At 35.7% G+C, this 16,511-nt stretch overlaps 1 protein-coding gene across 1 annotated transcript in view; it reads left to right on the top strand.

Annotated features, from left to right (window-relative positions):
* Positions 1-16,511, top strand: part of RAP1GDS1 (Rap1 GTPase-GDP dissociation stimulator 1) — a gene marked incomplete at both ends in the record, with an annotated part of 147,992 nt that overhangs the window by 16,478 nt on the left and 115,003 nt on the right. The window lies entirely within an intron of this gene.

Raw genomic sequence — 16,511 nt, 5'->3', positions numbered from 1 at the left:
AGGCTCAGCGGCCATGGCTCACGGGCCCAGCCGCTCCGCGGCATGTGGGATCTTCCCAGACCGGGGCATGAACCCGTGTCCCCTGCATCGGCAGGCGGACTCTCAACCACTGCGCCACCAAGGAAGCCCCCAGATTCATTTTTATAGATCAGGCAATAAGAGTGAATTTGGAGCTGAGAGACAAATAGGTTGATAACTGACTTAAATGGCTCTTCATCCTATTGCTTGAATTTTATTCCTTTTAAATTCATGGTACATCATAGCTTTAAGTACAGATATTATCATGCTTTCTGTCTTATATATTTAATTTTTATCTAAATTCTCTTTTGTTTTACCTTGACCCTCACATTTCTTTTTGCTTTCTGTAGCAGTATCCTGGGAAAATATTCCTTTGTGGGCTCATTAGTTACAGTTCAGACATTATCATTTTTATTAGATTTTTAAAATTCTTAATATATTCCTTAATATATGCCTATGTTAAATTCATCTGTCACATTTATGACTACTTGTTTATATATCCTTTTTCTCTGGTTGACATTTTATTACCCAGAAAAGTTGGTGTTGCCTAAAAGTTTATAAATTTCAGTGTATATTATCTCTTTCTTGTATTTATCTGGTTATGAAGTGAGGCTATTTGCTTTTCACCAGTCTTAATGAAGTACTTCTTTATATATTTCTCTAGCTAAAGAAAGTTCCATTTACGTAGGTCTTTTATGTCAATATTTAATCTAGTTCTCTATTACAAAGCATTATAAAGCAGGGTCTTCACTTCTTTGTCCATCTTTATAATTGATTAGTCACAGTTCTAAGAATACTCTAGTGAAGAATTTGCTCGGGACTGTTTGGAAGTGTAAGTAGATAGCCCCCAAACACTTCTGTTTATCTACCTTATATAGCTTTTAAAAATTCCCATATATTTAGGCAGGATTTCCTCTTATTGAAATTATATTATCTGTCTCTTGTCTGGTCTTCCTCACCTTCCCCGGTCAGGCATATCCTAGAGTCCAGGGCAGAGCTTGGAGGCAGGATATCTTTTACTCTTGAATCTAAATGCCAGGAGCTGAAGCATTATAGGCAGACACTTTAGTATCCTGGAGGAGTAAAAGGTCACAGCTAAGATATTAAGTCCAAGATCAATGTACTATTCTGAGGGACTAAATAAAATATGAAAGCCTGAAGATAAATGGGGCCTGAGAAACTGGGAAATGCAGGATAATAAAGTAAACTGATAAAACATTGTTCCGAAGAATCTGGTGATAGAATGCTGATACTGAGGACTCAGTTGATCTGCAGGCACATACCAGATACAGGGAGCTGGAACAGGGTAAATACGTTTCAAGTAGCTGTTTTTATGTTTAGAGAGTTTCTCTTTTGTTACAGACTCAGTTAGCTTACTTGTACAGAAGTGAAGTTTGAAAGTATATAGTTTCCACTTTGCAGCATTTTCTGGAACTCTTGTGTATAGAGATCATTCCGACAGTTCTTCTACACGGAAGCTGTTTGTAATATGACAGATTACACGGTTTCACCGACATTGTTCTAGTATAATTCTTGGGTGTCTTTAAAATTCTTTGACAAATGCCGTTGTGCTTTGTAGATTTATCTACATTGATTTTCTAAGTTGGCTTACAATATCCTGGGTGTTGACAACTATTTGGTATGGTTGTATTTTAAATCTTTCTGTTAGGGGATTGTTGAGGAGAAGAAATCACCCTGGTATTTTTCTTGGTCAGTTCTGGGTCAAAGAATTAATTAAGCTTGAATCTCAGCATAAATCATTCTCTTAAAAAAAAAAAAGCTGATGTATTAACTTATTAGCAGTTTGTGTCATACTATCTGCTAAAGCTATATTTGACAGCTATAAAACAGTGAGATCATTCTTGAACTCTAAGTGAAAAGGTCTTTGGCATTGTGTGAAAGAAAATTTTACAAACTGTATCTTATCCAAATGCTGTTATCCATTATGGTTTAATATTGTAGTTGTGAAGATCATCAATCATACTCTTGACCCTCTAGTCAAACATGACATCTTACTAAGACTATAGTGTTATTGGTTCAAACTAAAATAGACTTTAACTCCATTTAAGAATGCATGAAAAGTGATTGCTCAAAAAGTTTTTATCCAATTTCTGAAATAATTAGAGAAGAAAACTTAAAGTGAAGCATAGTCATTGTTTTTAGTGTAACATAAAAACATTTCTTAATCATGGCAATTTATGCCATAATCTGTAATAAGAAATGCAAGTACAAATAACTCAGTAAAGTAGGTTTTCAGGATTTTTCCAGTTTCTACTATAGGAGAGCAATGTGAGTATCCTAGAAGAATCTCCTGTTGTACAGTAATGTCCCATCAAATAGTAGAAATAAACTAAAAGAGTTCTATGAACGTAGGACTATAAAACTAGCAAAATGAAAAATACAGAAGAAATAGAACTGTACAATAGTATACAAAAATGATTTCTTAGTTAAGTAGATTTGTGAACTTGATTATGAAGTTAAATTTTGGAATTCATCTACTTACCATATAGTTCAAACTGTTGACATATAGAAGAGATTGATTAAATTCATCTAAGGCCTTATATTTTTATGAACTCTTAAGTTAGTAATCTTGTCTCAAGTGAGGGAGGAAGTAATGTGAGATGTGCAATTAGAATCATCTTGTGGAGTGAAAGAAGCATATTCAGTAGATAGATGTGTGGATAACTGGCAAATGGGCACAGAGTTATGATGTCATTGCAACCTGGAGAAGTGTATTGGGAGAGAACCCACATGTACGAAGAGGTATGACTACATGTTAAAGTAATGAATGAATTAAGGTAGAAATTAGGAGTTTAATATTTATGAAATTTATTTTGGAGTCCTTTCATTAAGTAAAACAGTTTCTATGTCTTCATTGTTTCTCTCTAAATATTACAAATATTTCTAATTCTCCAAGTATTGCCTGAATTGCTGTTGAAAATAAATATTGCACACATGCATTTTGAACTGTTACATTTTTGCTCTGGTATCTATTTTCCAAGTCAAGTTTAGTGTTCTCTAAACATTTAGTATTTAGGAAGATTCCTCTTAGAATGCTTCTGTGGAACTTAATCTTGGAAACGAATTTAAAGAAAATGGCCTATTTACATTAGCTTTATATTCACTTTAAGTTTCAAATTCTTTATTCTGTGACTAAACAATAATTATGAAGATAATAGTAAATGATTAAATTTAAATCTTTTCCTAAGTTCTCAGGTGTTCCCCCCACCCCCTGCTGCCTCAGTTGGTATTTTGACCCCAGAAATCTATAGTAGCAGCAGTAGTGACTGAATCATGAACTTTTCTACTTCACCTCTTTTTGCTTGCCAAGAAATAAGTCCCTGTTTTGTTAGGTGTGTATGTGTGTTTATATGAGTATATCTACCCACCTTCAGAGAGTCATGGAGGATGCAATGGTATTAAGAGCAGAAGAGAAAGTTTTCTATGTTGAATTTTAACCTAAAATGATTAACTTACGTGGCCATGAATTAATTGAGTTTAGAACTATTTTCTCGTTTGATCCTGTCTTTCTTGGAAATGGGTAAAAACATTAGAAAAGAAAGGATAACACGATCTGTTTTTTACTAATCATATAATTTTCTATACAGAAAACTCAGGAAACTAAAAAGTCCCACTTTTTAATAACCTCCTATTAATAAGAGAATTTGGCTGATGATGAAATAATTATACAAAGTAGCTCTTTCCTACTCTAGGCATAAACACCTACACATGATAATGGGAAAAATTATTTAGTTCTCACTAATGACAGAAATTTTAAATATGTTGAAACAAATTTAATAATAAATTACAGGATCTATATAAAAATAGAACATTTTACTGAGAGACCCAAAACAAGATCAGAATGAAATGAAATACATACATTTAGTGGAAGGGAAGACTTCATAGTGTAAGAATGCAAATTATCCCACAATTAAAATATAAATTTAATATAATTCCAGTTATAATCTCAGGAGGGTTTTTATTCGTTCATTCATTCATTCGCTGTGGCATGATTAGATGAAATGATGTTAAAGCTCTTATGGAAGAAGAAAATCTGAGTAGTCAAGATAGCTGAGGTCTTCCCTGGTGGCGCAGTGGTTGAGAGTCCGCCTGCCGATGCAGGGGACACGGGTTCGTGCCCCGGTCCGGGAAGATCCCACATGCCGCGGAGCGGCTGGGCCCGTGAGCCACAGCCGCTGAGCCTGGGCGTCCGGAGCCTGAGCTCTGCAATGGGAGAGGCCACAGCAGTGAGAGGCCCATGTACTGCAAAAAAAAAAAAAAAAAAAAAAAAAGTAGACACAGCTGGTGAGTGCCATTAAATTCTGTTCAGCAGTTGTTCACTGAATGCTTACTGTGTTCGAGACAGTATGGTGGGTGTAATGAGCAGTACAACTATGACAGTTATTAATAATTATTATATCAACAGTCACCAACAGTGCTTGATTGCTTAATGAGTGCTGTATAGCCTGTTCTAAGAGCATTATGTATAACCTCATTTGATCCTTACAGCAACCTGATGAGGTCCTTATTATTGTTATCCACATTTTATATATGAGAAGACAAAGAAAATAAGCTTGTGTAGTTTATGCAGTGTAAGTGGTGGAACCAAGATTTGAACCCAGATGGACTGACTCCAGAGGCTATTAATCATTAAAATATGGTGCCTTTTTTGTCCATGAGTTGCTTATTATGGTGAAACAGTGGCAATATAGAAAACAGTGAAATCCGTGCCATCACTGAGGTTAAGAACAAGATATGGGAGCCTAGAAAAGAAAGGAGTTGGTCTGACTGCAAGAATACAGAAGATTTCACATCAGAATCGAATATTAGTTGACTTTGCAGAGTAAGTAGTTATTCTGTAGATAGAGAATGCACAGAAAGGCATTTTAGACAGGAAGAATTTAATAAGCACAGTTGTAAAAATGGGCATATGCCTGGAAAAAAGCCAGTAATCTAGTGGGACTGACACATATGTTGTGTGAGAAAGTAATGAGATGGGGGCATCATATTAGTTGGTTTTGACGTAAGGTATTCTGGACTTTAGGCAATTATTCATCGCTGAATACTTTTGAAAGAACAGTGATATGCTCTGGGAAGAACATGTTTCTGAGGTTTCTAGCCTGGGTGAATAGAAGTTGCTAAGTTGGACCCAGGTTCCATAAGACTCAGAAACAATCTTCATTACTCATTTTAGTGTTAATAAGAAAATTGGAGAATCTAAGATTTATTTGTAAAGGGGGAGGGATAATAATCAGAGGGGACTTAAATCCCGTGTTGGTCTTTGAGTTCTCAACTAGCAGAAATGTATTAAAAGAAAGAATGAAACAAATATATTTTTAAAGTTTTTTTCCCCTCACATGTAGCATGATTTAATGGAAGACGCAATAGACTATGTTTTTAAATAAATCTATTTATTTTATTTTATTTTATTTTTGGCTGCTTTGGGTCTTTGTTGCTGCACGCGGGCTTTCTCTAGCTGCGGCAAGCGGGGGCTACTCTTTGTTGCAATGCACAGGCTTCTCACTGCGGTGCCTTCTCTTGTTGCGGAGCACAGGCTCTATCTAGGCACGCAGGCTTCAGTAGTTGTGGCACGTGGGCTCAGTAGTCATGGCTCGCGGGCTCTAGAGTGCAGGCTAAGTAGTTGTGGCTTACGGGCTTAGCTGCTCTGTGGCATGTGGGATCTTCCGGGACCAGGGCTTGAACCCGTGTCCCCTGCATTGGCAGGTGTATTCTTAACCACTGAACCACCAGGGAAGTCTGCAATAGACTAATTTTTTAAAGTGTTCTGGGTTTTAGGCCTGGCTCTGGACTAACTCTGTAAAGTTATATTAAGCAAAAAAATTAGATAGAAACTGGGTTACAATATACGAAAGCTGAAAATACTATAATTTTTAAATTATACTTTCCGTCGTCATACTAGTAAAAAACAATCATTTCTTCTTTCTTTAGCAGGCAAACTTTTAAAATAGTTTCATTTTGTCAAATCCTAAACCCTTTTGATAAGTGAAATATAATATTCAGGAGAGACTGTTATTATTTCCAGCTCCCTGAGCCAGGTGCCCCAAACTGACTTAATGCCATTCATTTGGAGATGAATTTGAAATTCTTGCAGTCATGCATTGACTACATTCTAGGTGCTTGACAAGCATGTTAGTATAAAAATAATTTTTATTTTCATTTGGTGTGTGTAATAACGATGATAGTAAAGCTTTTCTACTATATATGTACATGAAGATTAATTCTCTTCAATTGCAAGAAATCCTTAATCTCTTTTTTAAGAGTGTTGCTATTACTAAGACGCTGTATATTTAGAAAATATTGAGTGGCATTTGAAGGGGGATAACTTTGTCTCCTAATGGGTATTATCAATAGTGATGTAGTTGTCCAGAGAGATAAACACCTCTCTATCTGTCAGTCGGTCAGTCTGTCCATCCATCCATCCACTTACTGTATAGTAAGATGATAGAATGAACATTTGAAAGTATACACTATATTTTTAGATCCAGTAACCTTGAAACTAAAGGTACTATTTCTAGATAATATCTGTGAAGAAGATAAACTCTTAAAATTATGCTACCATGAATAGCATAAAGAACTTCAGATTTATATGTGGAATCTAAAAAATGATACAAAGGAACTTATTTACAAACAGAAATAGACTCACAGACGTAGAAAAACTTACAGTTACTAAGGGGAAAAAGGGGAGAGGGATAAATTAGGGATTTGGGATTAACAGATACATACTACTATATATAAAATAAACAATTAGACCTACTTATAGCACAGGGAACTATATTCAATATCTTGTAATAACCTATAATGGAAAAGAATCTGAAAAACAATATATATATGTATCTATCTATATATATCTGAATCACTTTACTGTACACCTGAAACATTGTAAATCAACTATACTTCAATTAAAAAAAAAACTTCAAGTTTCAGCTAATGAGATTCAGAAGGAAAAAGGATGAATAAAAATAAGACTAAAAACTGAATAATTCTGGGACCTGAAGTAATTTCCTTTTTGATCTACTTTGTGACTGAATATCGATATCCTTGCATATAAAATGATGCTATCAGCATTCAGGTATCTAATTAGGGAATACTATTTGGAAAATACAAATTTGTTAAAAATGAATGGTATGTCTTCCCTACCATTAACCATTCTGACCATCAACCCCACCCCTTAGGCTAACTATAAAGCAAAAGTTGCACAATGCACACTGTGTTTGACTTTATATAATCATATTAAAAATAAACAGTGGTTGTTTTTTAAAAAAAGAAAAGAATGTCGGGACTTACTAGCTTAATATGATACTCTCATTTTGAGACTGGCTCTTTGGGACAGTATATTCTTTGATGATGGTGATTATCTTAGGCACTTCTATAGTTAAGTTATTTAAATATAAAAATAACCCCACTTTTCTTGTCAGTTTTTCTTAGATTGATATTAAGAAAAGAGAGGAACTGATAGCTGTAAAATTTTAGGTCTTATTGAAACTCTTCTATTGCAGTACACACTTAAAGACCAGCAAATTGAGTTTCTGGCTAATAGAATAGAGAAATTGGAGCATAAAGAGCCTCTGGTGCCTAACGGTATACAGGAATGGAAGAGAAAAGTCTGGACAAGGTTGTTTCAAAGTTCTAGCAGGGGCTTCCCTGGTGGCGCAGTGGTTGGGAGTCCGCCTGCCGATGCGGGGGGCGCGGGTTCGTGCCCCGGTCCGGGGGGGTCCCGCGTGCCGCGGAGCAGCTGGGCCCGTGGGCTGTGGCCACTGGGCCTGCGCGTCCAGAGCCTGTGCTCCGCGGCGGGAGAGGCCACGGTGGTGAGAGACCCACGTACAGCAAAGAAACAAACAAACAAACAAAAAAACAAAGTTATAGCAGGAAAGTATAGCTGTCTTCATATCTTTATGTCTTAATGTCTTTAACAAGGGCTTCTAAGAGGAGACACTTGGAATGAGAGCTAGCTTGCTGATCAGGGTTATCAGAAGTTGCAATCATATTTTATCGAAATGTAACAAGGCCTAGAAAGTGGCAGTTCTTTACATTGATAGGTAGATAGCTGGATAGATAAAGGAAGTTATCTGTCCAGCTGGATAAAGGAAGGAAGGACAGAAGGAGAGGCAGCATAACATTCTACGTATTTATTTTAGTTTTTAAATTAATATTTTTTATTGAGGTATAGTTGACTTACAATACTGTGTTAGTTTCAGGTGTACAACAAAATGATTAAGCTATACATATATATATCTATATGCTCTTTATTCCTTCCCATTATATTTTATTACAAGATATTGAATATAGTTTCCTGTGCTGTACAGTAAATCCTTATTGTTTATCTATTTTATATATGGTAGTGTGCATCTGTTAATTAATTCCATACTCCCAATGTATCCCTGTCCCCCGCTTGCCCTTTGGTATCCATGTTTGCTTTCTCTGTCTGTGAGTTTGTTACTGTTTTATAAATAAGTTCATTTGTACTGTTTTTTTAGATTCCACATATAAGTGGTATCATATAATATTTGTCTTTCTCTGTCTGACTTTATTTAGTATGATAATCTCTAGGTTCATCCATGTTGCTGCAAATGGCATTAGTTAATTCTTTTTTATGGCTGAGTAATATTAAATTGTATATATATATGCCTCATCTCTTTATCCATTCATCTGTTGATGAATATTGAGGTTGCTTCCATGTCTTGGCTATTGTAAATAGTGCTGCTATGAACATTGAGGTGCATGTATCTTTTTTTTTTTTTTTTTTTTTTTTCTGTACACGGGCCTCTCACTGTTGTGGCCTCTCCCGTTGCGGAGCACAGGCTCCGGACGCGCAGGCTCAGCGGCCATGGCTCACAGGCCCAGCCGCTCCGCGGCATGTGGGATCTTCCCGGACCGGGGCACGAACCCGTGTCCCCTGCATTGGCAGGCGGACTCTCAACCACTGTGCCACCAGGGAAGCCCCATGTATCTTTTTTAAAATTAATTTTTATTGGAGTATAGTTGATTTACAATGTTGTGTTAGTTTCTGCTGTATGGCAAAGTGAATCAGTTATATATATAAATATATCCACTCTTTTTTAGGTTCCATTCCCATATAGGTCATTACCGCATGATCCAGCAATCCCACTCCTGGGCATATATCTGGAAAAGATGAAAGCTCTAATTCAAAAAGATACATGCGCTGGATCATGTGGTAACTCTTAGATTTTTAAGGAACCTCCATACTGTTCTCCATAGTGCCTACACTAATTTACATTCCCACCAACAGTGTAGGAGGGTTCCCTTTTCTCCACACCCTTTCCAGCATTTATTATTTGTAGACTTTTTTTTTCACATTTTCATTTTAATTAGCTCTTTAAAATGCTAGGGTTTTTTGGCCATGTGGGACTTACGTACATTTTCAGTCACATAGGACTCAATATTTTAAATCATTAAATTCTCATTGTACATTCTGCAGTTCATAAGCTACCCTATCTATACGTACTATCATGTGTTTAAGTATTAACTTGCCTCCGATCATTTAAGTAATAAAAGAGTGAAAATGAGACCTGCGACAGCAATTCTGCATACTTGCTGAGTGACCTTGGCATATAAATCTCTGTAGGTCCCTATAAAAGGAGAAAGTTGATCCAGAAGATCACAGATATCTTCTATTCCTAATAGTCAATGAATACCCTATTCTTTTTTTTAAATCGAAATATAGTTGATTTACAATGTTGTGTTCATGTCTGCTGTACAGCAGAGTGATTCAGTTATACATATGTATACATTCTCTTTTATATTCTTTTCCATTATGGTTTATCACAGGGTATTGAATATAGTTCCCTGTGCTATACAGTAGGACCTTGTTGTTTATTTGTAGGCTTTTTGATGATGGCCATTCTGACCAGTGTGAGGTGATACCTCATTGTATTTTGATTTCCATTTCTGTAATAATTAGCATCGTTAAGCATCTTTTCATGTGCCTGTTGGCTATCTGTATGTCTTCTTTGGAGAAATGTCTATTTAGGTCTTCTGCCCATTTTTTGATTGGGTTGTTTGGTTTTTTTGTTGATGATCAGCATACCATTCTAATTCTCTGGTGAACATATATATTTTATCCAGAGAGAGAAGAGGACTCTGGGCAAAACCACGGTCATGCTAACATTAAAGGGACAGATAGAGAAGAAGACCAGGAACAAATATTTAGAGACACTGGTGTTTTGAAGTAAGATGTCAAATAACAGAACTGAGAAAAGTCCATCGTGTTTGTCGAGATATTTAAGACTTTTGCCAGACTAATTTTGACAGAGTTTTAGACAATTTGGTTAGATTGTGGTTTTAAGAGTGATTAAGTGGTTAAGAAGTAGGAGACAGAGAATTAAGGACCGAAGTCAAATTTGCTTTAACTCCTTCTTTTAAATTAATTAATTAATTATAATTTATTTATTTTATTTTTGGCTGTGTTGGGTCTTTGTTGGTGCGCATGGGCTTTCTCTAGTTGCGGCGAGCGGGGGCTACTCTTTGTTGTGGTGCGCGGGCTGCTCATTGCAGTGGCTTCTCTTTTGCGGAGCACAGGCTCTTGGCAAGTGGGCTCATTAGTTGTGGCATGCAGGCTCAGTAGTTGTGGCTCCTGGGCTCTAGAGGTACAGGCTCAGTAGTTGTGGCACCACGAGCTTAGTTGCTCCGCGGCATGTGGGATCTTCTTGGACCAGGGATCGAACCTGTGTCCCCTGCATTGCCAGGTGGGTCCTCAACCACTGCACCACCAGGGAAGTCCCTGCTTTAACTCTTTGAAGATGTCATGTTTTCTTTCACAAGACAAGCTAGACCATATGCTGTAATATAAGGAAGAGATTATTATTTTAAGGAAAAAATTTTTATTTTAGTTGTTAATACTTCTTAGTACTAGAACTTCCCATGAAAATTACAATTCTCTACTTACTGCCCCTACCCTGCCCACCAGCCAGAAGCTGAGAAATTTTCTATTAGAATAATTACAGTGTCTTAAATCATAAGTAAATATAAAGTATGGAAATCTGGATTTACACACACAAAAAATTTGAATGGTAAGGATTTGCTACTGAGATGTACTGTCATGCTTTGAAGGAGTCCAAAAATAATACCCCCGTTCCCTACCCAAGTTCAGAATCACTGGCGATACAAGCAGATGAGTTCTCTGTTGGAATTCAGAATAACTGCTTTAAAATAGATAAAGTCTAGAATGAAGGACAGAGCTTATTTGTATAGTCACAAAGGAATGGCTAATACTTGAGGGCTGAATTAAATATATTTACTAATAATCTTGTCAGCTGGACAGCCAAAGATGGGGAGGAACAGAGAATTCTTGCCCCTTCTACTAAAAAATCAGGAGCCCGGAAGGGGCTGAGCCATGCATATCCAGTTCTTCTCTCTCAACTTGTTAATCAGATAAATGATTCCTCTCCTGGAGAATGGAGGTGGCAGTTGCCAAGTGAGGAGCCAGAAGAAGTGTCACTGTAGTAAAAATTCCCTGTAAGGAAGCTTGAGACCAGTGGGAAAGGGGTTACTGCCCCAGTTGTTTTATTTTCCAGTATGCTCTTTTAAGGAGGTATAATTCACACAGACTAAAATACACAGATTTTAAATGTACAGTTTGATGAGCTTTGACAAATGTACATACTTATGTAATCACTATTCCAATCAAGCTATCAACATTCTGACACTATAAACAGATTCACAGCAAGAGTTTTTTACGTACTAACCTGTTCGTTCATTTTAAATGCTTAAAAAATACATTAAATTTGTAATAATTCTGTTGACAGCGTTGGTTGTCTCTGGATGAAGAATTTAATGAACTTTTTCTAAAAAGATCCCACATCATTAGTAGGCATATAATTATTTCTATGGAGAGACTGAATGATTTTTTTTACTGAGTAGAAGTCTTTTAAAAATGGAATGGTCTGTGTATTTTTTAGTTATATATTTTATATTCTTAAGTACTTAAATTGTCTTCACTGATATCTTCCTATATTAAAATGTAAGATCCTGTATTTCTATTTCTGATAACACGGAGTGCATAGTGTAGGTGCATAGCAGGTAACATTTACCTTCCCTTCCCTATTGGTATACTTTGGCTCATAAGTGTGTGATAAAAGGGATGGTAACTAGAGAACTTTCTGCAAGTAAGGAATTCATTCCCTTATTCACTTAGTTAATTTAACAAATATTTGCTGGCTACCTTTTTGTGCCAAGTAATAGGTATAGTGACTATAGTTAACAGTGTGCCCCGTACAATATGGAGAGGGAGTATATATTACCAATTAAACAAAAGAATATATAACTGCACACTGTGAATAGTGCTGTGAAGGATGGATGCAGTGATAGAGAATAACCCTGGAGGGTTGGGGAAGAGAAGACTTAGAAGAACAACGATGGTCTCTGGGGTTGTGACAGTTAGGCTGAAACTTGATAAGAAAGGGATGTCAAACAAGGAGCACTGGGGATAGAATGAAGGAAAGGAAACAAGTAAAACAGATCCAGATGCCAATATAGGTAGTACTAAGTACGTCTTAACTACTTTTATTACTTGTTGACTCATAGTTTTGATGTATTATTATCATTTGACTAACATTATGTCTTTTTTCCTCAGTGTTGTGGTAATTACTTTTTATTACTTTTAGTAGTATGAACTTAGATATGATATATTATTCATACTTTATTTCATAAATATCAACCTAATATCCATGTAATAAGATTGAACAAGTATATCTGAGATATGATGCCCTACAACTTCTTTTTAGTTAATAGAAGACATGCATATGAATATAGTTTTCTTTTCCTTTAGGGAAATAAAATCAATTTCTCAAAACTATTTAAGCCCTCTTAAGAAAATAAATATTAACCTTCGTTGTGAATGATAACCTGGGATTTTTTATAAAGTAGGTTTAGGATTACTTGGTTAATCACAGTTGTACGAGACATCACTAGAGCATATTAGTATTATTTAATGTAAATTTTTAAGTCTAGTTTTTCCTGGGTTGACCTGGAAAATAAATTACCACTCATTTTATAATAGGGAATTCCACTTTATTTTTAGAATTGTCATGAGCTGGCAATGTACAAAAGTCTATTAAAAGTAAGAAAATGCCTGAAATTCTAATACTAGAACAGCAATCCCAGGAGTCCTTGGTATCCTATTAGGGTGCCCATGAGGTCAAAACTATTTGTGTGGTAACATCAAAAGACATTTTTTGTCTTTTTTCTCTGTATTGACATTTGTATTGACAATGGTGCAAAAGCAACTGTGGGTAAAAAATTGCTGGTGCTTCAGTATGTGTGAATCAGGCTAGTAGTAGCACCAAACTACAATAACTAGTAATTATTGTATTCTTTACCATCGTATACTTGAGGTTAAAAAAAAAAATACCAGTTTCACTTAAGAATGTCCATGGGGGCTTCCCTGGTGGCGCAGTGGTTGAGAATATGCCTGCTAATGCAGGGGACACAGGTTCGAGCCCTGGTCTGGGAGGATCCCACATGCCGCGTAGCGACTGGGCCCGTGAGCCACAACTACTGAGCCTGCGTGTCTGGAGCCTGTGCTCCGCAACGAGAGAGGCCGCGATGGTGAGAGGCCCGTGCACCGCGATGAAGAGTGGCCCCCGCTTGCCACAACTAGAGAAAGCCCTCGCACAGAAACGAAGACCCAACACAGCAAAAATAAATAAGTAAATTAAAATAGGTTTAATTTAAAAAAAAAGAATGTCCATGATGAAGCAGGAAAAACAATGTTTTTAAAACTCTCAACTTTTTAATACACATTTTAAAAATATACTATTTGATAAAATGGGAAGTACACAGAAAACACTTGCATTGCATTGTAACGTCTGATGGTTGTTTTTAAGAAAAGCAATTGTGCAATCTTTTGAGTAGTAAGCTGACTGAGATACTTTTTTTCATGGAATAACATTTTTTTTTTTTTAATTTGAAAGAACAGAGAGACGAACTGGCTTTTCATATTTGGCAGATATTTTCTCACGAATGAGATTAATTTGTCATTTAAGGAAAACAGCTCACAGTATCTGTTGCTGGTGATAAAATTAGAGGTTTTAAGAGAAAATTAGAATTTTGGAAAACTTGTATCACCTTAAGCTTGACAGCTTCCCAGTACTTAGTCTTTAAAAAAGATTAGTGAAGATATTAACAAATGTGATATTTTGAAATAGTACAGTGAAACGTGTCAGTGTTTGGAAGATACACATAACTCCATGACCTAATTTTTTAAATGACCAGTGCATTGATGATAAACATGTTGCATGCAAGAAAGATTCAAAATGCAAAAGAGCAATGGATTTTCATGTAACAGTTGGCAGAGCTCAGTGATATTGTTTCAGATTTCACATGGTAACTAACCTTTAAAAAACTACCACTAATCAAGTTTTGGTGTAGTATCAAAGAATATCCACTGTTATCTGAAAAGGCTGTTAAAATACTCTCTTGTTTTCCAACTATGTATATGTGTGAGGCTGAATTTTTTTCATCTACTTAACCAAAACAACGAATTTTAAAGATTGAGTACAGAAGCAGATATGAGAATCCAGTTTTCTTCTGTTAAGGCAGACATTACAGAGATTTGTGAAAATGTAGAAAAATGCCACTCTTCTCAGTAAGTTGGTTTTGAAATATAATTATTTTTCATTAAAAGTATAATTATGTTAACAGATAATAGTTTTATATTTGTTAAGTCTAAATGAATTACTAAAATAAGTCTTTAAAAGTCTCATTTTTAATTTTTAGTATGTTAAATATCAATATAAATAATTGAAAAAAGAGCTCTTTTGTACATGATACTATACGTAGAAAATCCTAAACACATCATCAGAAAACTACTAGAGCTCATCAATGAATTCGGTAAAGTTGAAGGATACAAAATTAACATACAGAAATTTGTTTGCATTTCTATACACTAACAATCAGAAAGAGAAATTATGGAAACAATCCCATTTACCATCGCATCAAAAAGAATAAAATACTGAGGAATAAACCTACCTAAGGTGGTAAAAAAAACCTGTACTCGGAAAACTGAGACGCTGATGAAAGAAATTGAGGATTACACAAACAGGTGGAAGATATACTGTGTTCTTGGATTGAAAGAATTATTATTGTTAAAATGACCATACTACTCAAGGCAGTCTGCTGATTCAATTCAATCCCTGTCAAAATACCAGTGACATTTTTCGCAGAACTAGACCAAATAATTTAAAATTTTGGATGGAAACACAGAAGACCCTGAATAGCCAAAACAATCTTGAGAAAGAAGAACAAAGCTGAAGGAATCACGCTCCCTGACTTCAGACTGTATTACAAAGCTACAGTCATCAAAACAGTATGGTACTGGCACAAAAACAGACACATAGACTAATGGAACAGAATAAAAAGCCCAGAAATAAACCCACACACTTATGGTCAGTTAATCTACAGCAAAGGAGGCAAGACCATGCAATGGAGAAAAGACAGTCTCTTCAATAAGTGGTGCTGGGAAAACTGGATAGCTACATGGAAAAGAATGAAATTAGAACATTCTCTAACACCACATAAAAAACTAGACTCAAAATGGATTAGAGACCTAAATGTAAGACCAGAAATTATAAATTTCCTAGAGGAAAACATAGGCAGAACACTCTTTGACATAAATCGCAGCGTTATTTTTTTGGATCCATCTCCTAAATAAAGAAAATAAAAGTAAAATAAACAAATGGGACCTAATTAAACTTAAAAGCTTTTACGCAGAAAAGGAAACCATCAACAAAATGAAAACACACCCTACTAAGTAGGAAAAAATATTTGCAAATTATATGACCAATAAGGGACTAATATCCATAATATATAAACAGCTTATACAACTCAACATCAAAAAGCAAACAACTTGATTAAAAAATAGGCAGAAGACCTGAACAGACATTTTTCCAAAGAGTACATGCAGGTGGCCAACAGGCAGGCACATGAAAAGATGCTCAATGTCACTAATCATTAGGGAAAATGCAAATTATAGCCACAGTGAGATATTATCTCACAAGTGACAGAATGGCTGTCATCAAAAAGAACACAAATAACAAATGTTGGTGAGGATGTGGAGAAAAGGGAACCCTTGTATACTTTTGGTGGGAATGTAAATTGTTGCTACACTGTGGAAAACAGTATGGAGGTTTCTCAAAAAAATAAAACTAGAACTACCACTCCTGGGTATATATACCAAAACACTAATTCGAAAAGATACATGCACCCCAATGTTCATAGCAGCATTATTTGCAGTAGCTAAGATATGGAAGCAACCTAAGTGTCCATCAACAGATGAATGGATAAAGAAAATGTTGGGGGGGAGGTGTCTGTGCATATACACACACACACACAATGGAATACTACTCAGCTATAAAATAAGAATGAAATTCTGCCATTTGCAACAATGTGGACAGACTTAAAGAGTATTATGCTAAGTGAAATGAGTCAGAGAAAGACAAATACTGTATGATATCATT

This window comes from Hyperoodon ampullatus (assembly GCF_949752795.1).
Source record: "Hyperoodon ampullatus genome assembly, chromosome: 1".
Taxonomy (NCBI): Eukaryota; Metazoa; Chordata; class Mammalia; order Artiodactyla; family Ziphiidae; genus Hyperoodon; species Hyperoodon ampullatus.
This window is presented reverse-complemented; position numbering and strand designations above follow the sequence as displayed.